We start from the raw sequence: 27,353 nt of genomic DNA on the forward strand, positions 1-27,353 counted from the left end.
ATGCCCAGGGAGATGATGGAGGTGCCTCCGCAAAGTTTAAGCAGACTGCAGGGGTGGTGTGGTTTAGGGGAACCATAGCTATGGGGGATCATCTCCTTTCTTTCCTAATCCTTCCAGTAGCCTTCCTTTTTGACTGTGGGTTGGGCACCTGGATGGAAATCTGAGAACAGGGCCTTGGTCTTCTCTGGCCTTTCACAGAGTGCCCATTGGCCCTGAGTAAGGCATGTATGTATTCCCTGAATAGGTTCTAGCTCTTTCTCTGTGGCATAGATAGCTCTGACCATCATATTCACTTTGTGCTAGTATATTCGTTCTTGGCTCTCTCCGCTTTTATTTATAAGTAAAGTGCTTTAGGAATTCCCAGGGTATAAGCCCTGTCCCCACAGCCTCCTGCCACTCTTCCTCCTGGGGACATCCCGCTTTGAGCTGACCCTGTGAGCCTTTGGCAAACGTCAAAGGGAACACCTACTTCTTGATCCTGGAAAGTCCTCTGAGCACTCAGGTGATGCTTTTCCTGTGGGTTTGACGTCATGGGAACTGGCGGGGGAGGCCTGGTTGTGTCATTGTGCCAGCTGTTGGCTAGGGACCAGTGCGCACAGGCCCTCCGCGCTCTCCCTTGCTCTCTCTGGCAAAGGCTGCTCGCAGGGAATGTGCGTACAAGCGCGATGTGTGGTTGCATAGCCTTGTCGAAGTCACAGTATCTTTTCTGTCATTCTAGTTCCAGGGTCTCTTCCATGAGGACGACAGGCATCCGGAAAGTGCTAACTCGCCACTTTGGGTGCTTACTGTCTCTGGCTTGTTTCCATCACTGGAAATCATATAGAGAATTTTAGCATTTTTGGTCCTTGGTAAAACCTAGAAGACATTTGTGATGTTACAAAATGGAAGTTTTTGGTTTTTTTTTTTTTTTTTTTAATCTAAGAAGTTGTGAATGTTGTTAATCATTTAGCAGTTGCAATAAATGTAGAGGAAACCCAATATTCCATCGTCTCTGTTGATGTGCTTTTTAAATTTGGCAGGTCGGGGAACACATGACAGATGTTGTAATACCTACATGGAACCAAGTTGGACATAGTACTGCCTCCCAGGCATCCCCTTCTGCCTGCCACGGCCTTTCTGACTGCTCACCTCAGGCCTTTTAAGTTACTGGGAAATCCTGGAAGATGCCAGAGAGCAGGTGGTGATCAATGCCAGCCATAGGGGGTGGGGTGGGCATGCCCTCTTCTCTGAGTGAGGAGGTACTGCTGGGTATAAAACCCAGCTTTGAGAATGTTAAGGATGCCTGACCTTCTGCTGATGACTCCTCTAACTCCTCTCAGGCTTTACACACTCCCAAAGTCAGGCCTCCAGCTGTCAAGCATTAAACCAGGGTCCACCTGGGCCTCCCCTGAGTGAGGTCAGCCCATAGGCATCTTCAAAGCTCCCTGCTAGTCATGTGTGCTGCCCACTCTGATTCCTCCACCGACAGCTTCTGGCCCTTTGGGTAAGGGATGAGGCCAAAGGCTGCAGTAGGGACATACCAGACCTACAAGGGCTTCCACATGAGGGCAAGGTGATGGGGAGGAACCAGGCTGCTGTTGTACCCAGGGCAGAGGGGGCCCAGAATGGGTTTGGGGTGTTTGTTGGCCAGTTAGAGGCAAATGAAACAGGGTCCCCTAGGATGTGGGAACCCAAGCCTCCCTTCTCCCTACTGTGTCCTGGAGGATGCTCAAGAGTGGCAGGGACCCATTTGACCATGATGGGAGCTATTGCCAGTCAAGTACCTCCTTCTCTTTGCTTCATCTTTACAAGAGCCCAAGAGGGCAGTGTCTAACTTCGAGCTTCAGTGCCCTCCCTGAGAAAGTTGTTCAGAACCCACAACTACCCCCACCTCACCTCCCACCCCTTCTTGGGAAACCAGAGGTAGAGGGTGAGCAGAATTACTCTTCAGCAGCTGCCCCTAAATGGCCAACACCTCCTCTTACCACCTCCCCAGGCTGGTGAAAGTCACTTAGATGAGGACCCATGGAGTGAGGGTTTCCAGCCTGGGACACCCATCTAGGCTTTGTCCTTAGGCTTTGTTTCTGCTCTATCTGAGGAGGTTTTCTTTCTTTTCTTTTCTCTTTTTTTTTCTTCCCTTCCCTTTCCCTTCCCTTTCCCTTCCCTTTCCCTTCCCTTTCCCTTCCCTTTCCCTTCCCTTTCCCTTCCTTCCCTTTCCCTTTCCCTTTCCCTTTCCTTTTCCTTTTCCTTTTCCTTTTCCCTCCCTCCCTCCCTCCCTCCCTCCCTCCCTCCCTCCCTCCCTCCCTCCCTCCCTCCCTTCCTTCCTTCCTTCCTTCCTTCCTTCCTTCCTTCCTTCCTTCCTTCCTTCCCTGAGGCAGAGATAAGCAGAGGGAAAAGCAGACTCCATGCAGGGAGCCCAACATGGGACTTAATCCTGGGTCCCCAGGATCATGCCCTGGAATGAAGGTGGTGCTAAACCGCTGAGCCATCCGGGCTGCCAGGGGGGTTGGTTTTCTTCCAGTTTGGAAGGTATAATATCCTCTGTTTTCTTGTTATTTAGAGCTAACTGGGACCTAAATATACTGTTCTTGGCCTTGAGGGCCCCTCCACTTTCCTTCTCCCCAGCACCTCCTCCTGGAAGCCTTCTGGATGCCCTGGGCCCTGAGAGAAGCAGAAGGCACTGCTGGACATTGAAAGCAGCTTGTGGGGGGTGCCTGGGTGGCTCAGCAAGTTAAGCATCTACCTTTGGCTCAGGCCATGATCCAGAGTCCTGGGATCCAGCCCCACTGGCTGCCTCCTTGCTCAGCAGGGAGCCTGCTTCTCCCTCTCCCTCTGCCTGCTGCTCTCTCTGCTTGTGTGTGCGCGCATGCTCCTCTCTCTCTTCTGTATCAAATAAATAAAATCTTTAAGTTAAAAAAAAAAAGCTTGTGGTTTTAAAGCAAGCTTTTACTATGCATGCATGCACATGCACATATGTAACTTGGGTGTGTGATACATGCAAACAGGCGCATTCAGGCAACACTTGCACATTTTCTTTGTAAAAGATCAAACCAGATATGTGCAGAGTAAAGCACAGAAGTTACCTCTCCTTCCCACTCACATAAAAGTAAATAATAACCAAATAAACTTTTAAAAATAACAAGACACCAGGTATACTACCTGGAGACTCGTGTCTTTATGTGACTGGAGATCTCCACGGTTTTTTCATGGAAGTAAAAACTTTTAGTACTGTTTGTGAATGAGTAACACCTGGCCAAAATCAAAAGGTACAGAAATGTGTTCTGTGGAAAATGCCTCCCCAGCACCCAGGTCTCAGATCCCTTACATGTAGACGATTGTGTTTACAGGCATATTTTAGGATAACCTTTCTTTAAAAAAAATTTTTTTTAAGATTTTATTTATTCATGAGAGACACAGAGAGAGAGAGAGAGAGGCAGAGACAGGCAGAGGGAGAAGCAGGCTCCATTCAGGGAGCCCGATGTGGGACTTGATCCCAGGTCTCCAGGATCACGCCCTGGGCTGCAGGCAGCTCTAGCTGCGTCACCGGGGCTGCCCACTTTCTTTAAAATGTTAATTCTACTGCAGGGTTTAGTCTGCCTGTTTTTTTTTTTTTTTCCACTTAAAAAATTTCCCCAGAAAATGTACATATATATGTAATGGACTGTCATTGATTTAGGTTCTCCACCCAGAGGCATTTGAGTTTTTCCCAAGCCTTGGCTATTATATCACAGAACATTCTCTCTGGATAAAGCCCTGGAAATGGTGATTCCGGGACCAAGGGGTCTTCCTGGCATCTCTCCGCTTTACTCCCTCCCTCCACTGCATTCCTGTGCCATGCAATTTCAGGAGTGACCCTGTTAGCACCCCAGTTTTCCCCAGCTGTGCCTGCCTCTCTAGGATGTGGGGGGCTGTGGTCCCTGGAAGAGGGAGGCTCTACCCTCAAGGTGGACTGAACCACAGAGCATGGGCCTTGACTCCTCCAGACCCTGTCCCCATGCTCGGTTCCAGATGTGGACCCAGCTGCCACCCCTCTCTGCTGCTTCTAGATTCTGCTACTCTGAGCCCACTGCTCCTGCCACAAGCCCCCCAACCTCAACCTCCCTGGAGCCAGCGGCAACCTAGCTGCAGGTGACCTTGTTTGTCCCTCCAGGCCTGATGTCCCCCCTCCATCCATTGACGGCCTGATGCCCACCTATGGGGGCAGGTCTTGAAGGCCAGAGATGCTCCAGCAGGGAGGAGGTTATGCCAGTAGGGAGAAGGCTGCAGCTGACCCTCCCCACAGCTGATGAGCTATAGGACTTTCCAAGCCTTGGTTTCCTTCGAGGGAAATGAGGCCTTGGGCTTGCAGAGTTAAAAGCAATAATCGAGGGCTGCTGACCGAGAGAGGATTTAGAGAGGCCAGTCTTGGTTTTGGGCCTGATTCCCCTCCTGGGAAGCCAACGTTGTGCGCATGAGATCCCCAAGCCCAGTCACTATGCATCTAGGCCCTGCTCTGCTGCCAGGTAGAGGGTGGGGTCACACCCCCAAACTAACTCCCTTCAACAGAGGAGGGGTTGAGGCCTAGGGTCAGCCAGAGAGGGGTAAATTGTACAACACCCATGTGTTTGGAGGGATTAGTCACTTGCAGGTTGGAGGGAGGGTGACAGTGCTGGAGCTGGAGCCAAATTCTTGCCCAGCTACTACTCTGCCATCTGCTCTCCTATTGTACACATGGGGAAACTGAGGCCCAGAAAGAGGTAGAACCTGGCCCCAGACTGCACCAGTTCTTCAAAGTCTCCGCACCTGCTTCAGCCTCAGTTTCCCCATTTGGGTGGGGCTGGCACCGTGCTACAGCAGGCAGCAACCTCTCTAGCCAATGGCTGAGACTTACAGTTTAGGCCCAGAGTTAGGTGTCAGTTCTTATTCATGAACATCAAGTATTGAGGAGGGTCCTATGCCACCTAGCTGGCCAGCAATGGGGTGACTCTTCACCCTGTCCCCAGGCCTTACTATGCCTGTGGGACCTCCATTCAATCTCCAGGGCCCATTTCCACCCTGCTCTCTGCAGACAGAGGCCTGGATGCCCCTCTGGCCTCCTGAGGCCTGCAGACCTGCCTCTGACCCCCCTGAACTAAGGTTGCCCGGCTCTGTCTCACCCAGGCTGGGGCCTCCTCCACAGAGGACTGAATCAAATGAATGTGTAATAAAAGGACTATGAACAAATGAACTTTGTACAATGTCTAAAGCCCCATCCTTACAGATGGGATCCTTCTTGGGATGGACAGGTAGACTCTAGTCATGTCTCAGCCTGGGAGTGTAAGAACGGGTGACTTTGAACAATCTCCATGCCCTCTGGGACTCCATTTCTTGCATCCATAACATCAGATACTTTTAGCATGAGCCGAAGGAGTGAAGGATGCCCTATTAATTTAAAATCCACTTTATAGTATTTCCATCACCATTTTAATATACTGTAGCGGACTATATGGAAATAGAAATACAAGCTCAAATATGTAAATACGTGGTCACGAATTCTGGAAAACACACCCACCTATTAACAGACGTTCCTTTGGGAAGTGGGCTGAGTCGTGGGTGGAATATTCACTATTTACTGCATATATTTCTGTGTGGTTTGAAGTCTTTGCTTGTATCATTTTCGAATGACAAAAAATTATATGTCTATGAAAATGTGGATAATAAACACAGCCTTGGATTTGCTTTGAGAATCCAAGGATATCACAGGCTTCAACTTCAGAGCCCATAACACAGACTGTATACTGTGACAAATCTGATAGTTGCTGGTCTCCATGGAATCTAATCCTTACATCCAGCAGAAACTGGTCCATTTCTCAGTAGAGAAACTGAGGCTCTGGACAGCCTGACTCCAGACACACACTCAAACACCAGGATTTCCACTTGGTCTTATGGGGTTTTAAAGCTCCCCATATGGAGGGATCCCTGGGTGGTTCAGTGGTGTAGTGCCTGCTTTCAGCCCAGGGCGTGATGCATGATCCTGGAGTCCCGGGATCAAGTCCCATATCGGGCTCCCTGCATGGAGCCTGCTTCTGTCTCTGCCCCCTGCCTCTCTCTCTCTTTCTGTCTCTCATGAATAAGTAAATAAAATCTTAAAAAAAAAATAAAGCTCCCCGTAGACCTACATGTGTGCGCACATGCACAGCCACACATGCATGCACATACCCTAAGACTCGTATACGTGTGCAAGCTCAAAGACACATGCACATGGGCAGCCTGTGCTCAGTGCTGAGCGGTGGCTCAGCGGTTTAGCGCCGCCTTCCGCCCAGGGTGTGATCCTGGGGACCTGGGATAGAGTCCCATGTTGGGCTCCCTGCATGGGGCCTGCTTCTCCCTCTGCCTGTGTCTCTGCCCCTCTCTTTCTCTCTCTCTCTCTCTCTCTGTCTCTCATGAATAAAAGAATAAAATATATTTTAAAAAGACACGTGCACATATGCAGATGCGAGCAGACATGTACACACAGGCACATGCATACACGTCATTTCTATTTCCCACCAAGCCCACGCTCATGGCCCTGGGAACTTGGACCTTCCCAGGAATCACAACTCTGCTATGAATCTGGCACCTGCCACTTCCTTCAGACCCCAGGAGGGGGACCTCATGAGCTGAGCTTTGCTTTGCTCCAGTTTTCTCCAGAGATTTCTCAGGTTGGACTTGTGGGAGTGCCGCTGTAGGTTCTTGGAGTTCCTAATCTGGTTGTGAGTAGTGAGGTTTCTGCTTTGAGATTTCAACATCCACATCTCCATGACTTGCTTTTGCCTGGGGGCAGCTCAGAGCAAAGCGGACTTAACACGTCCTCACTGTACTGTGTGACCTGCGGCGAGTGATCTACCTCTCTGAGCCCCTATTGCCTCATTTGTAAGATGGGAAAACAGTAGTATCTACTGCCAGATGCTCTGAGAATCTATGGCAGGACACTGTAAAGCTCACAGATGTCAGCTGCACAGGACGACCGTCCTGAGTCACTGTGGACTTGTCATTGAGGTTTACCATCAGCTCACTCCTGCTACAGATAAAGTTCCCCAAGCCTCTACCTAAACCCTGTGATGTGCTGGAAGGGCCACAGTGGGGGACCTTGGAAAATTCACTTCACCCCTTGGTGCCTCGGTTTCTTCATTTGTACAATAAGGATATTCCTCCCATCTTGGCGCATCCGCCGAGAAGAGTTTCTGTATAAGGGTTTCAGAGGACAGCAATGCAGGCAGCCAATAAATGCACGAGAAGAAGCACCCTCCCACTGACCACAAGCGCAGCAAAATGTTAGAATCGCTAACACTCAGCACTTACCTGTATTAGCGAGGATGACACCTCCCCCCTTGCTGGCTTCCATGGGGATTACCCCAACTTTTTGATTTCTAATTGATGCAAACATCACATAAAATTAACCACTTTAAAGGGAACAATTCAGGGGCAGGTAGTAGGTTCATCATGTTGTGCAACACCAGCTTTGTCCAGTTCCAGAACATTCCCATCACCCCAAAAGGAGACCCTGTGCCCATTAACAGTCACTCTCTATTTTTCCTAACCTATCCAGCTGCTGCCAACCACTACTCTCCTTCCTAAATGTATGGATTTGCCTGTTCTGGACATTTCATATAGATAGAATCACACACTATGTGAGTGTTTTGTGCCTGGCTTCTTTCACTGAGCATGTTTTCAAGGTTCATCCATGTTGTAGTGGGTGTCAGAGCTTTCTTCCTTTCTATGGCTGAGTAATATTCCACTGCATAGATGGACCACATTTTGTTTATCCATTCATCCACTGATGGACATTTGGGCAGTTACTACCTTTTGGTGATTGTGAACATGGTATACAAGGATTTGTGTGAACGCTTGTTTTTATTTTATTTGGGTCTATACCTAGGAGTGAAATTGCTAGATCATGAGGTACCTCTATGTTTAACCTTTTGAGGAGTGCCAAGTTGTTTTCCACAGGGGTTGTACCCTACTCCAGCCTTTTGGCCAACCCATTGGAACCAGTGTCTTTAAAAACCCAAGGTGTAAGGCCTAGCCACAGATCTTCCAGGAGCCTTGCTTGTCCTGGCGGAATCCTGGGGACAAAGCAAATAGAGGGAAGGAAGGGAAAAATTAAGAGAACTTCAGATCTGAAATGTGATGGAGCATTTAACCAAACTGACCCTGAGAGAGAAAATCCCTTTACAAAGTATGATATGATTTTCATAGAAATTTTGTACAATGTGGACAGATCCTCTATATACAAGGACTCTCAGTTATGTTTGAGCACCCAGAAGACAGGGCTTCTAACCTGGGAAAGTGAGTGAGGGTGGGGCAGGGGCTCTTCCTGCACCCCCTCCCCCGCCCACTGCGTGCCTGTCACACTCACACTACGAATACATGTTGTGCAGTTTGGAAAGAAAATCCATTGAAGAATATTCAAAGGAAGTAAAAATGACGAAGCACGTGCTGGCAGCAATTGTAGGTCTTTGTTTTGGAGACAGCTGTGCTATTCTGAGGGGAAAAAAGCACCAGATTTGAATGGAGACGTCTCTTTCCCTGTCCGCTGGGTGATAAAACGTCGCTTCCTTTTAGGACCTATCTGCAGGCTGCCATGAAAGTCTCTCCGGCTTCTCCCTGGCAGTCTCTCAGTTGCCTTCCTCCATCTATCTGTTGATTCACTCATTCATTCATTCATTCATTCATTCGCCACACATTTGAGGAACACCTAACTTCCTACTTAACATCTAAAACCACAAGGAGGGGCACCTCGGTGGCTCTGTTGGTTAAGTGTCTGCCTTTGACTCAGATCATGATCCCAGAGTCCTGGGATCAAGCCCGCATAGGGCTCCTTTCCTCAGCTGCTCAGCAGGATGTCTGCTTCTTCATCTCCCTCTCCCCCTCTCTCCCTCCCCACTCCCCACCTGGGCTCTCTCTCTCTCTCAAACAAATAAATAAAATCTTTTTAAAAATAAAAAAATAAAAAAAAACCCACAATGAAATTACCATCTACAGTCAGTCATTTGAAGGAAATATCCAAGGTACAAAGAAAGGGTAGTGATGGGGCCCAGTCTGGGAGGTGACATTTCATTGGAGATCTGAAGGATGAATAAAAGCATGCCAGGCAGTAGGAATGACATGTGCAAAGACCCTGAGGTACAAATGAGCCTTGCTTTGGGAAGAGGAGTGAGTCAAGGTTGGGGAGTTTTGGGGATGAGATACAAGTATATACCTTGTATCAAGGCAATAGGGAGCCATGGGAGGCTTTGTAGCACAGCCGGGGTATGGCCCTATTTATACTTTTTTAAAAATTCACATAACATAAAATTAACCATTTTAAAATGTTCAATCCCATGTCATTTAGTGCATTCACAATATTGTACAATTATCACCTCTATGTAGTTCCTCCGGAACATTTTTATCACCCCCAAAAGAAACTGTCCATGAGCCATCACTCCCCACCCCACCAGCCCCTGGCAACTGCTTATCTGCCTTCTGTCTCTATGGATTTGCCTGTTCTGGACCTTTCGTATCCATGGGCTCACACACTATGTGACCTTTTGTGTCTGGCTTCTTCAGTTTATACTTTTAAAAGAGCAACTTGGAAAGGCCAGAATGGAAGCAGACACTGTTCTGCCCATCCACACCCCTGGATCCCTACCCCACTTAACCACAGCCAAAGGAACTCTGCGGGAGGCACCCCCTTACTCATTCTCCCCTCCCCTATCGCACCAACTCCCTGCCCTTGATTGCCTGGGAGCTTTCTTTAAAAATCACTCACCCACGAATCCTCTCTCAGGCTCTATGTGATTCGGTGGGGGGTTGCTCTGGGCTAGAATTGACATTCCCAGGGCAGCCCTGACCGGTTGGTGTGGGGGTGTGAATGCCCCAGCTGCCTTGCCCTCAAGCATGAAGCACTTCCAGATCACCTAGCAGCACAGAGCCAAAAGGACTCTGCTGGATGCACCCCTTTACTCATTCTCCCCTACTTCACCAATCCCCACCCCCACCCCTGTCTGCCTGGGAGGTTTCTTTAAAAATCACTCACCCACCACAGGTGCTGGAGGCCAGGGTGGAGGGTGTCATGTCCTCCAGTCCCACATACATGCCACTCCTGCCCCAAAGTGGGCCAAAAGAAACGGAGCCACAGACTCTGCGTGTTGGACAACTGCTCAGCTAAAAGACCTGGTACGTTTACCAGCAAGGATTTTCTAAGCAGTTCCATCAGCTCATTGATGCCTCTAGCTCAATGAAGCTGTGTCACAACAGCCTTGATCCCAGGCCATTGTGTGACCACTGCCCCAGAGCCCAGACCTGAGACGTCCACTCACTCCATCCTTCTGGTCTTCAGCATTCTTGGTGGATTATTGCAGTGGGTGGGGATGGGTGGGCTCAACTGTGTCCCTCAGAAAACTTTCCAATATCTGAGTAAACAGGAACCTTGCTGCGCTGGGAGTGTCCTTGATGATACTGAATGTTTTATAACATCAGGCATAGCACGGGGTGTTCACCACATATGCTCCTTTCATCTTAGAGAATCACAACCTGTTTTACAGATGAGGAAACTGAAGCCCAGAGAGGTTGTTTAACGATCTTTATCACACCACTAATAAGGGCTATATCCGCGAGAACTCTTGGTGGCATAAAGTCGAATGAAATTAACTGGTTAATGGAATTGAAAATGATGGCTTCAGGCTCAGCTAGATCAAGGGACTTAACCAACCTCACAGAGCAGTGTCTTTCTCCATCTCTTGACTCTCCTGTCTTTGTGTCAGCTTCATTCTCAGATGAGATGGCAGCCAGCAACTCTGAATTGACCCTTATCCACTCAAGCAATATTTAAAAAGCTCTGTTGTCTGATAGCTTTAGTGGAAGCACTAGGATTGCATCTTATTGACACAGTCTGGGGCATATGACTGTCATTGAACCAATCACAGTGACAAAAGGGCCACAGTAGATTGATTGGCAGGCAGGTCCTGAGTGACCTAGCTGAGAAGGGAGAAGCCTATATGTACTAAGATGTTAGTCCCAGAGGGAACAGAAGCCCCTATTCATCCTGCAAGTGGGTAGAGCCAGGATCCAAACCCAGGACTTCAACCCTGAGAGAGTCATCTCAGCTGCTTTTGTCCTGGCACATTCAGCCTTTCACATGTCTTCAGCCTCAAAATTACCATCATCAGGCCTGAGCAGGGGGGGTGCCGGGAATCCCCCCACACCAAATCCCAGTACTGGCTCTCTCCCTTCTCAGTTTCCTCATCTGTAAAATGGGTCATGGGGAGGAAGCATCCTGTACTCTGTGAACAGTCAAAGGCCACACTCAGGTTGCAAAAAATAAAATCCATATTAAGAGTGCAAGAAAAGGGCTTCTTTGTGTGATGATGGGATCCACGCTGGGTGAGGTATCAGGTCCAGGGGTCAGGACTCAGCAGGAAAGGTACAGTGGGTACCAGGCGCTTGGGAGCAGAGGCAGAGCACGTGGCTGCCAGCCCAGCCCTGGGAGGCCAGCCTCTGAAGGCTGCATTCATCTTCCCGGGAAAAGCACAATTCTCTCTTTCCTCTCAGCCCCTCCCGGCCCCCTCCTCCGCCCTAGTTTCTTGTTTACCCATTCAGGGCCACGATTTATTTTCAGACCAGAACGTCCGTCCTCCTCACTCTCTGTGGCCACCTGCCAGAGCCACGCACTGGCCACATCAGGAGAAAGGAGGCCAGAAAGAATCTAGCCTAGCTGAGAGAAAGCAGCATCTTGGGGAAGGTTCTAGGTCAGGCCTGGCCTTTGACCTTCTGTTTATCCTCATAGACAGCAACTAGGGGTGTGAGTGGCCCAACCTTTCTGATTTCGTCACACTCCTAATGAAGGAAGAGATTGAGATGCTGTTTACAGCACTGTCTTTGCGGTAGACATGAGCAACTTCATTGGGAATTGCCTGGATGAGTGAGGTGTGGTTCAGGGTGAGTAATGAAATGTCCAAATATACATACTTCCTCACTTCATGTGGACAAAGGGGATGCACTCATTTTCATTTTTTTAAAAAGATTTTATTTATTTATTCATGACAGACACAGAGAGAGACAGAGACACAGGCAGAGGGAGAAGCAGGCTCCATGCAGGGAGCCCACGTGGGACTCGATCCTGGGACTCCAGGATCACGCCCTGGGCTGAAGGCAGCGCTAAACTGCTGAGCCACCAGGGCTGCCCTCATTATTTCAATTATATTATTTTATTCTGTTTATTAGGTTTGATAAAGCTGAGTTCATGATCAGCCCACACAGCAACTTGGCAAACTCCTATTCATCCTGCGAAACCCAACACACACATGCCCTCCTCCATCCTTCACATGTCCACAGAAATGCTACATCTTTCCCCTCTCTGTGCTATGAGAGGAACTCCCTCAGCACTCTGACCATCTGTTTATGACTCCCCGCCTCTGAGCCCTGTTCTAGCACCCAATTTAGTGCCTGGTATACAGTGGATACTCAGTAAATGTGGAGACTTGGGGGAACATTTTTAAAAACAGCTTCACTGAGATATATCACATACCATTCAATTCATCCATTAAACTATACAATTCTTGTTTTAAAAGATTTTATTTATTTATTCATGAGAGATACACACAGAGAGAGGCAGAAACATGGCAGAGGGAGAAGCAGGCAGGGAGCCCGATGTGGGACTCGATCCCAGATCTGGGGATCACACCCTGGGCCAAAGGCAGACACTCAACTGCTGAGCCACCCAGGCGTCCCTAAAGTATACAACTCAATGGTTTTTAGGCTATTCACATATATGATCAACCACCACTACAGTCAATTTTAGAAAACTAAATTATCCCCAGACAAGCCCTGTCCCCATGAGCGGTCACTCCCCACCCCCTCCCCCAGCCCCTGGCAACCACTAATTTACTTTCTGTCTCCATGGATTTGCCTGTTCTGGACATTTCACATACACAGGATCCTGCAACATGTGGCTTCTCGTATCTGGCTCTTCTCACTCAGCACAGATGTTTTCAAGGTTCATCCACACTGTAGCACATGTGTCAGAGCTTCATTCCTTTTTATGACTGAGTACTAGTCCACCGAATGAATGGGCCACATTGCGTCCATCTATTCATCTGTTGATGGAGGTTTGGGTTAATTTTCACCTTCTGGCTATTGTGGATAGTGCTCTATGGCCATGTGTGTCCAGATGTTTGTGTGGATGTATATTTTCACTCATCTCAGGTATAGACTGAGATCAGTAAATTTTTTTAAAAGATTTTATTTATTCATGAGAGACAGAGAGAGAGAGAGAGAGAGAGAGAGAGGCAGAGACACAGGCAGAGGGAGAGGGAGAAACAGGTTCCATGCAGGGAGCCCAACATGGGACTCGTTCTTGGGTCTCTAGGATCACGCCCTGGGCTAAAGGCGGCGCTAAACCGCTGAGCCAACTTGGCTGCCTTCAGTAAATGTTTAATAGTTATTTTGAACTATTAACTATAGTTAAACTGTAGTCAATTGTCACCTGGGTTGAGTAGAGGAGAGATCCAACCCTGCAGGCTTAGAAATCAGGAATGTGGGCTGGAACCCACCCCCACTGACTCCTCTGTGAAGAGGACCGTGCGTGGCCCGAGATGACACCAATCGCCTTGGAGAAACCCGAAGACCCCTGCGTAGAAAGTTGTCAGCTGCTGTAATCACTTTCTCTTGCCTGGATCTCTCTCCACAATGAAATTTTTGTTCTTCCAAATTAATTGGTCTACTTCTCAGGCCTTTTGGGGACACAGATGGCCCTTTCCATGGGGCCAGCTATAGCTGGATCTGCAACCCAGATCAGACCATAGGGCTTGGGCGATGGCTGATCTAAGCACCTTCCCCAGGGTTTATTTTGGTCGAGGGTGGCAGGCTGGGTCAGCACCATGGTGGCAGCCTCTGCCTGAGACTATGAAACCCGAGGCCTCTAATACGTGTCCTTGGCCTGCAGGTGTCTTGGGCAGTGTCCGAGGCTGAGAGTCTGGTCTGCATCCAGCTGGGAAAGGCTGAGGTAAATGGCTGAGGTCTGTCTCAGTTTGTCAAAAGAATCCTGTCTCTGAAAAGCAAGCCCTGCCTCCCCCCGCCAGTGTCAGGCATCTGGGTGTCTGTGTCATTAAGAGTTCTCCAGAGACATGGAATTAACACGGTATGTGTATATTATACACAAGAAGAGATTTGTTTTAAAGGAATTGGCTTCTGTGATTGTGGGAGCTAATAAATGTGAGATCTATTTCCAACAGGCTGGAAACTCAGGGAGGATTTCTATGTTGCAGTCTTGAAGAGAATGCCTTTTCCCCTAGGAAACCTCCACTTTTGCTCTTCAGTCCTTCAACTGATTAGATAAGGCCCACCAAAAGTGTCCAGGATAACCTTCTTTCCTTAATGTCAATTGATCAGATATGTTAACGACATCTAGAAAACGTTTTCACAGTAATACCTAGACTGATGTTTGGCCAAACAACTTGACACCATTGCCTGACATAAATTTTAACCATCTGTATGTTGCTTCCCTGTTCCCCACCCCTACAAACCACTCCTAGAATGCCATCTCCACTGAGAAGCCTTCCATGATGTGCCCCACCACAAAGGAGAGAACACGGAGGTGTATGACTGGCTACATCTGGGCAGAGGGAGCCAGAAGGAGAGTGGGCAGGGCAACCCACCCAATATCTGCTGAATATTTCAGCAGAGGCAAGAGCTCCGAGGCCAGCTAAGGAGCTCAGGCGACAGGGAGCCCTAGTAGGTACTGAGCAGGGTAAAGGTACAGTTAGATACACTAAAGATTTCAAGACTTGTCACTGGCTATTATGGGTTTGTTAGCACCCTGATTTGGGAGGAACAAGGGCTAGGGACCCTGTCCAGGCAGGAAGTGGCAAGTCCTGGCTGGGCCAACGACTATGATGATAGGGGTGGGGCAGATTCAAGAGGTTCTGGGTGTAGGGACAGCTGGGTAGCTCAGTGGTTGAGCATCTGGCTTCGGCTCAGGTCATGACCCCGGGATCCAGTACCGCATTGGGCTCCCCACAGGGAGCCTGCCTCTCCCTCTGCCTGTGTCTCTGCCATTCTCTCTGTGTCTCTCATGAATAAATAAATAAAATCTTAAAAAAAAAAAAAGATGCTGGGGGTAGACTGAGTCAGCCTGGGATGTACAAATGTGAGTTGCTAAACCACCATTCTGAGCTATGAGCTATGGGCGCAGTGCCAGAAATAGCTCTTTGGGCTGCACAAGGTCAAGGAGCCGACCCCAAATGTTTGCAGCAGAAGCTCCTTGGGCCCTACATTGCAGTACAGAGCCAACTTCTGGCTCTCTTACACTTCTGCTTGGAGGAGAAAGTGCAAGTCTTTCACTTGCTGCTGCCAACCACATCCTTCCCTCTTGCTATTGGGACTCGATTCTAGGTGTTTCCAGATTCTTCTAGGAGTTGTGATTCTTCTCCAATTTCTTGCGATTTGTCAACTCTCCCCTAAGGAACTTGAAAAAGCTTAAAAGCCCCACATGGGTAAAGGAGGAACATTCAGTTGTGTCTTAAAGTGTTCTGTCTTTTTGATATTTAGTTACTATGTAAAATAGAGGAGAGTAGGAAAACCATACCTTCTTGCAGCAGGTTGCACTGATTTAATGGAAGGCTCTTAGGGCACAGTGGGTTTGGGGTCTGCCTTCAGCTCATGTCATGAACCCTGGGTCCTGGGATTGAGCCCCGCATTGGGCTCTTTGCTCAGTGGGGAGCTTGTTTCTCCCTCTCCTTCTGCCTGCCACTCCGCCTGCTGGTTCTCTCTCCCTATCTCTCTGTGTGTCAAATAAATAAATAAAATCTTAAAAAATAATGGAAGGATCTTGCATAAGGTGCTGTGCTCCTGAGGCTCTAAGCAGCTTCTCTGGGCACTGGTCTTACAAATGAGAAGTTAGAGACTCTGGGGGGCCAGGGGACAGCTTGGCCACGCCATGGTTCCCCCATGGGAGGCATCCTGGCCTGGACTGCCCTGACTCACCATAGGACACAGGATGCCACTGAGCCTCACGTTTGTTACCTGAGTGAAGAGAACTGTGCTCCAACTCAGTGACAGGATGCCCTGGGGTTCCACACCAAGCAGTATACCACGTGCTATTATTGTTGTTGTTACCTTTTACATTTTAATTTTATATTTTATTTTATTATTGCTTTTTAAAATTTTTGTTTGATAGTAAAATGTACGTAAAATGGGGCACCTGGGTGGCTCAGCCGGTTAAGTGTCTGCCTTTGGCTCAGGTAGCGATTCCAGGGTCCTGGGAAGCTCAGCAAAAGCCTGCTTCTCCTTCTCTCTCTGCCTGCTGCTCCCCCTGCTTGTGCTCTCTCTGTCAAATAAATAAATAAATGAAATCTTAAAAAGGTATATACATATAACATAAAATTCACTATCTTAACCACATTTAAGGGTACATTTCAGTGGTATTAAGTATATTCACGTGGTTATACAAATCATCACCATCACCCATCCCCAGAACTTTTGCATCTTCCAAAACTGAAACTCTGTGTCCATTGAACACTAACTTCCACTTTCCCTTCCCCCAGCTCCCACCATTTCACTTTCTGTCTATAAATCTGACTGCTCCAGGGACCTCATGTAAGTGGAATCATCCAGTATTTGTCCTTTAGTGGCTGGTTTATTAATTCAGTGTAATGTCCTCAAGGTTCACCCATATCGATTCATCCAAATCAAAACTTTATTCCTTGGGCAGCCCGGATGGCTCAGAGGTTTAGTGCCACCTTCAGCCCAGGGCATGATCCTGGAGACCCCGGATCAAGTCACACATCAGGCTCCCTGCATGGAGCCTGCTTCTCCCTCTGCCTGTGTCTCTGTCTCTCTCCCTCTCTCTCATAAATAATAAACAAAATCTTAAAAAAAAAACTTTATTCCTTTTGAAGGCTAATATTCTACTGTATATACACACCACATTTTGTTTATCCATTCATCCATAAATGGACACTTGGGTTGCCTTTACCTGTTGTCTATTGTAAATAATGCTGCCATGAACCCAGTGTACAAATATCTCTTTAAGTCCCTGTTGTCAGTTCTTTTGGGGATACACCCAGAAGCGGAGCTTCTGGATCATGTAATGATTCTGTTTAATTTTTCCAGTAACCACCAGACAGTTTTCCACAGCAGCTGCATCATTTTACATTTCACATTCCCCCAGCAGCACACAAGGGTTTCAATTTCTCCATATCCAAACACTTGTTTTCCCTTTGGTTTCATGATGACCACCCTAATGGGGATGAAGTGACATCCCACTGTGGCTTCGATTTGCATTTTCCTGATAACTAATGATGTCGAGTGTCTTTTCACACGCTTATTGGCCATTTGTATATTTTCTTTGACAAAAGTGTCCATTCAAATTCTTTGCCCATTGAGAAGTTGGCCTGTTTGTCTTGTTGCTGAACTGTATATATTCTGGATATTAATCTCTTATCAGATATATAATTTGCAAATATTTTCTCTCATTCTGTTGGTTGCCATTTTACTCAATTATTTCCTTTGATGTAGAAAAGGTCTTAGTTTTGTTAAATTCATATATATGTACATAATTTGTCTGTGCTTTTGGTGTTCATATCCAATGAACCATTGCCGAATTCAAAGCCTTGAAGCTTCTACCCTATGTTTTCTGAGTTTTAGCTCTTATGTTCAGGTAGGTCCATTTTGAGTTAATTTTTATTTTTTGGGGCAGCCCCGGTGGCGCAGCGGTTTGGCGCCGCCTGCAGCCTGGGGTGTGATCCTGGTGACCCGGGATCGAGTCCCACATCGGGCTCCCTGCATGGAGCCTGCTTCTCCCTCTGTCTGTGTCTCTGCCTCTCTCTCTCTGTGTCTATGAATAAATAAATAAAATCTTTTTAAAAAAATTTATTTTTCATTTCAAGTTAATTTTTGAACATGGTAAGGGTTCAACTTCATTTTATTTTATTATTTTTAATTCTTTTCCATATGAAGATTCAGTTTTCCCAGTACCATTTGTTGAAAAGACTCTTTTTCTCCCGAACTATACAGTCTTGGTATCTCTACCAAAAATCATTTAAGTAGGGATGCCTGGGTGGCTCAGCGGTTGAGCATCTGCCTTCCACTCAGAGCCTGATCCCAGGGTCTGGGATTGAGGCCCGCATCGAGCCCTGCATCAAGCTCCCTGTGAAGAGCCTGCTTTGTCCTCTCCCTATGTCTCTGCCTTTCTCTCTGTGTCTCATGAAAAAATAAAATATTTTTTAAAAAACTCCTTTAAATAAATAAATAAATAAATAAATAAATATTAATTAATTAATTAATTAATTAATTAAAAACTCCTTAAAGGGACACCTGGATGGCTCAGCAGTTGAGCGTCTGCCTTTGAATCAGGGCCTGATCCTGGGGTCCGAGATTAAGTCTCACATCAGGCTCCTGCAAAGGGCCCGCTTCTCCTTCTGTCTGTGTCTTTGCCCCGCCCCCCTCTCTCTCTCATAAATAAATAACACGGGGCTCAATCCAAGGACCCTGGGATCATGACCTGAGCCACGAACTGAGCCACCCAGGTGCCTCTGTAGTAAGTTTTGAAATCAGGAAGTTTGAGTCCTCCAACTTTGTTCTTCTTTTTGAGAGTGTTTTCACTATGCAGGGCCGCTTGATATATAGTTCATACAAGTTTTAGAATGGGTTTTTCTATTTCTGTGGAAAAAAAAAAAAACATGTCACTGCGATTTTGATAGAGGTGGCATTGAATCTGTAGATCCCTTTGGGTAATACTATCATCTTAACAATATTAAAATTTCCAATCTATGAACTTGGGAGGTCTTTCCAACTATTTGTGTCTTCTTTAATTTCTTTCAGCAGCATTTTATAGTTTCCAGTGTAGTCCTTCCCCTCTGTGGTTAAATTTACTCCTAAGTCTTTGATTCTTTTGAGGCTATTATAAATAGAATTAGTTTCTTAATTGCCTTTCTGAATTGTCATTGTTAGTGTATAGAAATGCAACTGATTTTACATATTGATCTTGTATCCTGTTACTTTGCTGAGTTTGTTTATTGGCTCTCCCAGGGTTTTGTTGTTGTTGTTGTTTATGTGGTGAAATCTCTGAGAGTTTCTACATTAACAGCATGTCATCTGTGAACAGAGATTTTACTTTTTCAACTTGGACTCCTTTTATTCTTTGTCTCGCCTAATTGCTCTGGAGAGGACTTTTAGAACTAAGCTGAATAGAATTGTGGAAAGTGGGCAAACTTGTTCTACACTGAATGTGTCCCCCTAAAATTCGTATGTTGAAACCTTAGCCCTCAATGGGATGGTATGAGAAATTGAAGGATTTGGAAGGTGATGAGGTCATGAGGGTGGGGCCCCAAAGGAAGCTTATGAAGGAGCCCCCAAAGGGCTATCTTGACCTCTTTCTATCATAACGAGAAGGTGGCCATCCATACCCTTAAAGATTGTTATCACCAGAACCTGACCATGCTGGTCCCCTGATCTCAGAATTTCAACCTCCAGAACCATGAATAATAAATTTCTGCTTTTTAAAAAATCTATTCATGAGAGACAGAGAGAGAGAGGCAGAGACACAGGCAGGGGGAGAAGCAGGCTCCATGCAGGAGCCCGATGTGGGACTCGATCCCGGATCCCAGGATCACGCCCTGAGCTGAAGGCAGGCACCCAACCACCCAGCCACCCAGGCATCCCTCAATTTCTGTTTTTTTATAAGTCACCCTGCCTATGCTACTTTGTTACAGCAACCTGAATGGGCTAAGACACTTGTCTGTTCCTGATCTCGGATCTCGAGGAAAAGCTTTCTGTCTTTCATCATTGAGTATGAGGTGACCTGTGAGTTTTGCTTTACAGCTTTATCATATTGAGAAAGTCCCTTTCTTTTACTTGTTGAATACTTTTTACCCTGAATGGGTGTTGGATTTGTCAGGCACTTTTTCTGCATCAATTGTGATGACCATGTGCTTTTTATCCTTTTAAGGTGGTGTATCACCTTGGTTGATTTTTGTACATGGATTAGTTTTGCCTTTCGTAGAATCTCAAATAAGTGGAAGGAGTTCTGCAACATAATGACCATGAGGTACTTCATGGAAGTACAGGATCCCTTTTCGTGGCTGTACAGTATCTCCCAGAGTGCCTCAAGCACACTATCTCCATCCTCCCGTGGTGGGGCATTTTGAGTGGTTTCCAGCCAGGGTGACTGTTGGGCACATTTCTGGGAGTCACGTCCCAGCAGTGGAGTTGCTGGTATGGGCACGGTCTCCTATGAGGACTGTTTTGATTCCCACTCACCCCTTGCTGCATCACTGTCATGTAGACAGTCACTTAACCAGACCCTTTGGGCTGGGACTGGGCTGTTCCCAGTTTCCCTCGATACTACGAACACAACTGGGTTGTGCATTGCTGAGCAGAACTTCAGCTGTCTCTCATGGAATGACAGTGTCAGAAGTATTTGATGCCACTGCCACCTGGTCTTCCCCGGGGGCAGTCTCCAACAGCCAGTTCCACAGGGTGTCTGCAGGTTGATTCCCCTTCAAACCTTCCCTTTGGCCACAAAATTAAGAGCCACCAGAGCTCCAAATTGAGCCTGGATCAAATGAATATTCTGAACTTCCCCAGGAAAAAAAAAAAAAAAAAGATAGTTCTAGGGGTGCCTGGGAGGCTCATTCTGTTAAACATCTGCCTTTGGGTCAGGTCATGATCTCAGGGTTCTGGGATCAAGCCCCTCATCTGGCTCCCTGATGAGTGGGGAGTCTGCTTCTCCCTTTCCCTCTGCTGCTCTCCTGCTCCCACTTGTGGTTTCTCTCTCTCTCTCTCTCTCAAATAAATAAATAAATAAATAAATAAATAAATAAATAAATAAAAATTTTAAAGGTAGTTCCAGGGGCACCTGGGTGACTCAATGGTTGAATGTCCACCTTTGGCTCAGGTCATGATTCCAGGTCCTGGGATCGAGTTCCGCATCAGGCTCCCTGGAGGGAGCCTGCTTCTCCCTCTGCTTGTGTCTCTGCCTCTCTCTCTGTGTCACTCATGTATAAATAAATAAAATATTTAAGAAAAAAAAGGTCGTTCCAGGAGCTCATGTTCACAAATATTATGGATGCCTCTGCCTTGTGCATGTCCCCAGGGCCCAGTAATTCTGGACCCATGAAAAGCTTCAGTCCTGAAGACTCCCCCTGGGGGAAGAGCAGAGCCAAACCCAGATACTCCCAGCCCCCCGGGGTCAGGGCTAGACTAGAGGGAGGAAATGAAGCTGAGGGACCCCAGAGTAGGGGGCTGGGCTCTGCCGGGGGGCGGGGGGGTGGTTAGAGGAGGCTTCTTGGGAAAAAGGCACTGGGTATTAAAGGATGAATAGGAGTTCAGCAGGTGGCAAGGTGGTGCGAGTGACTCTGACAGAGGGAACCTGCAAGAGCATGACGCAGGAACATGGAGCAAACATGAGAAACCATAAGAGGTGGGCACACAGCGGCCAGGGACACTGCTCAGGAATCCTCTGCTGCGGAGTGACCCAGGGGGAAGCAGCTACAGCAGAAGCAGTGGCCATGCCTTCCTCCAGCTTCCACTTCAATGTCCTGCAAGAAACTTTCTCTTTAACCAGGATCCTTCTGCTGCAGTGGTAAAGTAAGCATCACCTCTGTGCCTCTTGAGAGCAATAATATGGCACCCACTGCATGCAGACCACATGTCAGCCTCTTGTCAGAGGCAGAAACAGCCACTCAGGGAGGTTCTCGTCTTTGGATTTGAACCCCAGGCTGCAGGGAGGGGTGACTCTGACCTGCCGCTGGGACCAGCTGGAGACATCCCTCCTGGATCCTGCATCACTTCATTTCATCGTCACCCCAACACAGGAAGGGGGTGGTGACAGAAAGAGCCTGATCGCCACATACTGAGCCTCTGAGAGAGCATTCATGCTCAAGGATCCACAGGGCTGGCGCCTCCAAGGAGTTGCAGAGCTCGTGACCCCCGCGTGCACCCATCCACTCCCAGGAGCTCAAACTGGGAGCGTGGCCGAAACCCACCCTCAAGACAGGTCCCTGCGAGAGGGTGCACCCAGGTTAACTGCCCCACCTCGAAGTTTTACATGACCACTTTCCCCTGATTATCAAAATGTTGGGCAATCTCCTGATGGAGAATCAAAGAAGCAGAAAAGAAAACAAATGAAAAAAGTCACAACCTCTCCCATAATCGCTCAGCACAGACATAATCTCTGTTGGTATTTTCATGCACTGCCTTCCAGCATCTATAAAAAGGTCTCATTATTTTGTTGTCGTTATCCAAGTAATGTGACTGTGTGACTATACTGGAGAAAAAGCAACTGATGAGATAAGCAGAAAGAAAAAATAAACAGAAATTAGTTTCCCAAACAAGAACTTTTAATACTTTCAATTATTTCTATTCCTTTGTACGCAACACTTCACGTCTACTTCAGACAATTTAGAAAATGCGGAACAGCCCAAAGCAGACCAGTTGCTTTTTTGTTCCTCCACCCAGAGACAAGCCCAGTTAAACTCTAGTTCTATGGTTTTCCAGACTACATATTCTCATGAGATGAAAGATAGCAAGCGGTTATGAACAAAGACTCTGGACACAGACAACTCAGGTTCAGATCCCAGCTCCTCCAACTGGCTGTGTGACTTTGGACAGGTAACTTCACCTCTCTGGGCCCCAGTTTTCCTGTCTCTACATAACAGGAAGGATGATAATCATGCTGACTTCCTCCAAGGGCATAGTGAAGATTAAGAAAATGCAGTTGCTGTGCCTAAGACATTTTTTTAAAACTTCTTTACTTCTTTCCTCTGCTTACAAAAATAAGATGTGAAGACCACATGCACACATGCACACATGTAGCAATACCTGATGTAGGAAGTGCAAGGCTGACAGTCCCACTCAGCAGAGCCCAGCCTGATCCCAGACGGAGCCATGGAACAGGAACAGCACCCTGAAGGTTGTCTAGCCTTAAGGCGAGGAGCTGGGCTAGTATATCCAAATCTGCCTTCCCAGGGTCTATTATTTCTCTTCATTTTACAGAGAAAGAAACTGAGGCCCAGAAAGGTGACTTGTCCAAGGACCAGACTTGATCCATGATGTGGATGAAAGGATCAAGTTATAAGGAAAAAAGGTAATTCTTTTTAAATTAATGAGAGAGAGAGCACTAGTGGGGAGAGGGAGAAGCAGACTCCCCACTAAGCAGAGAGCCTGACATGGGGCTCGATCCCAGGACCCTGGGATCATGACCTGAGGCGAAGGCAAAGGCTTAACTGATGGAGTCACCCAGGTGCCCCAAAAGGTAATTCTTTAAACAAATTTTCCTTTTGTTATTTTATTTTTAAAGATTTTATTTATTTATTCATGAGAGATACACAGAGAGAGGCAGAGACACAGGCAGAGAGAGAAGCAGGCTCCATGCAGGGAGCCCGATATGGGACTCAATCCCGGGTCTCCAGGATCAGGCTCTGGGCTGAAGGCAGCGCTAAACCGCTGAGCCACCCGGGCTGCCCCTGTTACTTTATTTTAAATACAAAAATGAGGGGTGAGCAAAGTGGCTGAAAGTAGTCAAAAGATATAAATAAATAAATCCTGGGATGTAATGTCCAGCATGGTGATGATAGTTAATAATACTGTATTCTACACTTGAAAGTTGCTAAGAAAGTATATATCATAAAATTTCTCATCACAAGAAAAAATACCTTGTCTGTATGTGTAGTCATGGTTGTTAACTAGACTTATTAGGATGATCATTTTGCAATATACACAAATATTATATCCTGTGTACATCTGAAGCTAATGTAATATTACATGACAATTATATCTCAATAAAAAATAGTATGTGCACAGTGTGAAAAATTCAAATTTACAGAGTCCTGTGGAATAGAGAACTCTGACTATACCCTTTGGAGAGTAGTTTGACATGCATCCTGCCAGAAATAAATACATAGATGCAGAAATGTGAGTGTGTGTACACTCTTAATTTCACTAAAATATGATTCTACTCTATGTATTATCTGCAAATTGTTTCATTCACCAACTCTGTGTTGTGAATGTGTGTGTGCATCTATTCTCTTAGATCTACCTCATTTCTTTCCCTTAAATGGACCATCATAATCCCCCCTCCATTCACATTTTTGGAATATTTTTTCAAATTTGTTGTGAAATGTAAATTTATATTTTTCTTTTTTTCTCTATTATTACAGTATGGCATATGCCCAGGAACATGCATAAAGTACACGAATCTTTTTTTTTTAAGATTTATTTATTTATTTATTTATTTATTTATTTATTTATGAGAGAGAATGAGAGTATGAGAGAGAGAGAGAGAGAGAGAGAGATCACGAGCAGGGAGGAAGGGTAGAGGGAGAAGCAGACTCCCTCCTGAGCAGGGAGCCCAATGGGGAACTCCATCACAGGACCACCAGGATCATGACCTGAGCAGAAGGCAGATGCTTAACTGACTGAGCCACCCAGGTGCCCTAAAGTGCACTAAACTTAGGTGTGGAATTTGGTTAATTTTTCATATGAGCTCATGTAACCACCACCCAGGTCAACCTGGAAGTTGCCCTGTGCCCCTCCCATACATCATCCAGTTCAAAATAACTATGTTCTACCTTTTTCGCAAAGGTTGTCCCCATTTTGCAAAATATCCATTGTTTTCTGTTATTTTCGATAGAGGATCTTAATCCCTCAGCACTGCAAGTTTTGTAGGGGTGTTTTGTTTTGTTTAAGTAAGTTCTGTACCCAAGATGGGGCTTGAGATCAAGAGTCTCATGTTCTACTGACTGAGCTAGCCAAGGACCCCTGCAAATCTCCCCCCTCCTCTTTTTAAAAAAGATTATTTATTTATTCATGAGAGACACAGAGAGAGAGAAAGAGAGACAGAGACACAGGCAGAGGGAGAAGCAGGCTCCATGCAGGGAGCCTGATGGGGACTCGACTCTGGGTCTCCAGGACCACACCCTGGGCTGAAGGCGGCGCTAAACCCCTGTGCCACCGGGGCTGCCCTCCCCTTTTCATTAAATGTTTTACTTTGAAATAATTCTGGATTTGTGTGCAGTTGTAAAAAGGAAGACAGAGAATTGAAAGCATGTGTCCACACAAAAACATATACGTGAATATTCATACCAGTGTTATTTAGAATAGTTAAAAGTAGAAGCGATCCAAATGTCTACCGACCGATGAATGGACAAGTAAAATGTGAACTATCTATGCAGCAGAATATTATTCAGCTACAAGGAAGGAATGAAATATTGAAACATGCTAAACATGGAGGAATCTTAAAAAACATGATGCTGAGTGAAAGAAGTCAGACATAGAAGACTACATATTATATGAGTCCATTTATATGAAAAGTCCAAAACAGACAAATGTATAGAGATAGAGGGTAGATTAGTGGCTAGCCCGAGGTTGTCGGGGGGGATGTGGAGAATGAGAAATGATAGCTAATGAGCATGCAGTTTCTGAGGGTGATGAAAATATTCTGGAATTAGACAATGGTGATCTTCGTAGAACTTTGTGAATATACTAAAAAACACTGAATTGAACGCTTTAAAAGGGTGAATTTTATGGTATATGAGTCATATCTCAATAGAACTGTTAAAAAAAACACAGAGAGATCTGGGGGTACCTTTCACGCACTTCCCCTGGTACTAACATCCTGCATGACTAGTATGTTATCATAACCAGGAAGTTGATATTCATACAATCAAGAGACCTTATTCAAATCTCTCTAGTTTTACATGCACTCATGTGTGTCTCATAGAATTTTAAAGAAATAATAATGGCAGTGGTTATGTGAGTTCTAACCACACAACAGGCTTACTGGATCCAATAGCACAGCAGCTCTGCAAGGTGGGAAACTCAGAGTGAGAAAGGGCTTTGCCTCAGGTTGAAATTTTGTATATGGCATGAGGTAGGGATCAAGGTCCGATTTATCCCACATAGATATCCAGTTGCCCCAGAACAAATTTTGAAAAGGCCATCCTTTAAAAAAGAGCTCACACAGGTAACCAGGGAAGGAAAAGGGATTTTTAAGCCAGATCCCTCTGACTCAATGCCTAATGCCACCGGAACAGTCTCCACATTCCCTCGGGGCCTGTCCTAACGGCCAGCCAGCTGAGCAAGCTTTGCTCTGTCAGCAAAATGCAATGACTTTCTAGAGCATTGCCAAAGGACGCAGGGTGGGGAGGCACAGGCCAGCTCTAACTCGCTTCCTTCCTGCAGGGACGATGAAACATCTCACTCTGCCTCCTGCCTACTCTGACCTCACCCATTTTTATTTTTTCCCTTTTCCTGCCTTCTTCCAAGGGGAAAGGTGGATGTCATGCCTGGTGTCCAATCCCCATGCAGAAGATTCAGCACGTCTTCACCAAGGGGAGGTTCAAGCTCATGCCCATGTCCAGCAGCTTCGTCCATAGGATTTGTGGATGTGAGGCCACCCTCAAGCCTGCCCAGTACCCTCCAAGTCTCCCCAAATCAAAGAGAGTCTTTGTCAAACACCCAGACTTCCAAGAGTCTCCCTAGGCTCCTCTCCTCCCTCAGCATCCTGAACATTTCCCACCCTGGCCAACTTCTCCCCTCCCCCCTCAAGCAGGCTGTCTCTCCCACAGAAGCTACTCCAGCTCATCTTTGGTCTGGGGATGGTCAGGGACCAGGAGGTGGTCCGCGGACCACAGTTGCTGTCTAATCAATGCTGAACAGAGCTGTAGTTACACTCTATGCCTCCTGCCACCACCCAGTCCCTTCTCCCTACAGCAGCCACAGGGAGCTTTTGAGAACTTGAAAAATACACCAAGTTTCTCCCTCACACAAAAGCTGCCTGTGGCTCCCATCATCCTAGAATGGAGCCCCCTTACTCCCTGCAGCCCTGGCAGGAGACCCAGCCCCTGCCCATCTCCCTGGCTTTCCCTCCTCCCTCTCCCCCTTGCTCACCCTGCTCCAGCCTCCACACCCTCCTTGGTGCTCCTCAAACATACCCAGCTCCTCTCCTCAAACATGCCCAACTCCTTTCCACCTCAGGACCTTTGCATATGCTGTGCCCTCCACCCGGGATGCCCTTCCCCGTGATCTCAGTGTGCTTGACTGGTTTCCGCTCTTTCAGATCTCAGTTTAAATGTCACTTCCTCAGAACAGCCCCCCACCCCATGATCTCCAGGCCACCTCCCATTTCCTGTTTGAGTCCCTTCTCAGTACACACTGCCACGTGATCTCTCCTTGTTTATATATTTGTCTTTTATGTTTATTATATCCCCCACCCCCAGCCCAGAACCTGCGATGTAATTACACCTCGATATGTATTTGTAGAATGGATGAATGAATGCAGGGACGGGTATGACTAGAACCTCCTTCTGCGACTCAGCTAGTAGGGTGGACTGTTTATGCGTTCTCTGATTTGGAAGTGGGTACCTCTTGAAGCAGCCAGTAGGGATGGAGGGTGAGGA

The 27,353-nt window shown here is 46.8% G+C and overlaps 1 protein-coding gene across 10 annotated transcripts in view; it reads left to right on the plus strand.

Moving 5' to 3' along the window:
* The window catches only part of SUGP2 (SURP and G-patch domain containing 2), a 61,050-nt gene extending 33,917 nt beyond the window's left edge, over positions 1–27,133 (plus strand). For 8 of the 10 annotated variants that reach the window (XR_005374998.1, XM_038566763.1, XM_038566760.1 and 5 more), the window contains one exon: positions 719–980. The gene's annotated coding sequence lies outside the window, so the exon portion shown is untranslated. Of the gene's footprint in view, positions 1–718; positions 981–1,019; positions 1,157–26,220 lie in introns of those variants that run through there. The other 2 variants (XM_038566758.1, XM_038566759.1) reach the window with 2 other exon arrangements.
* Positions 27,134–27,353: the final 220 nt, after the last annotated feature.

The sequence above is a fragment of the Canis lupus genome, chromosome 20 (assembly GCF_011100685.1).
Source record: "Canis lupus familiaris isolate Mischka breed German Shepherd chromosome 20, alternate assembly UU_Cfam_GSD_1.0, whole genome shotgun sequence".
NCBI lineage: Eukaryota > Metazoa > Chordata > Mammalia > Carnivora > Canidae > Canis > Canis lupus.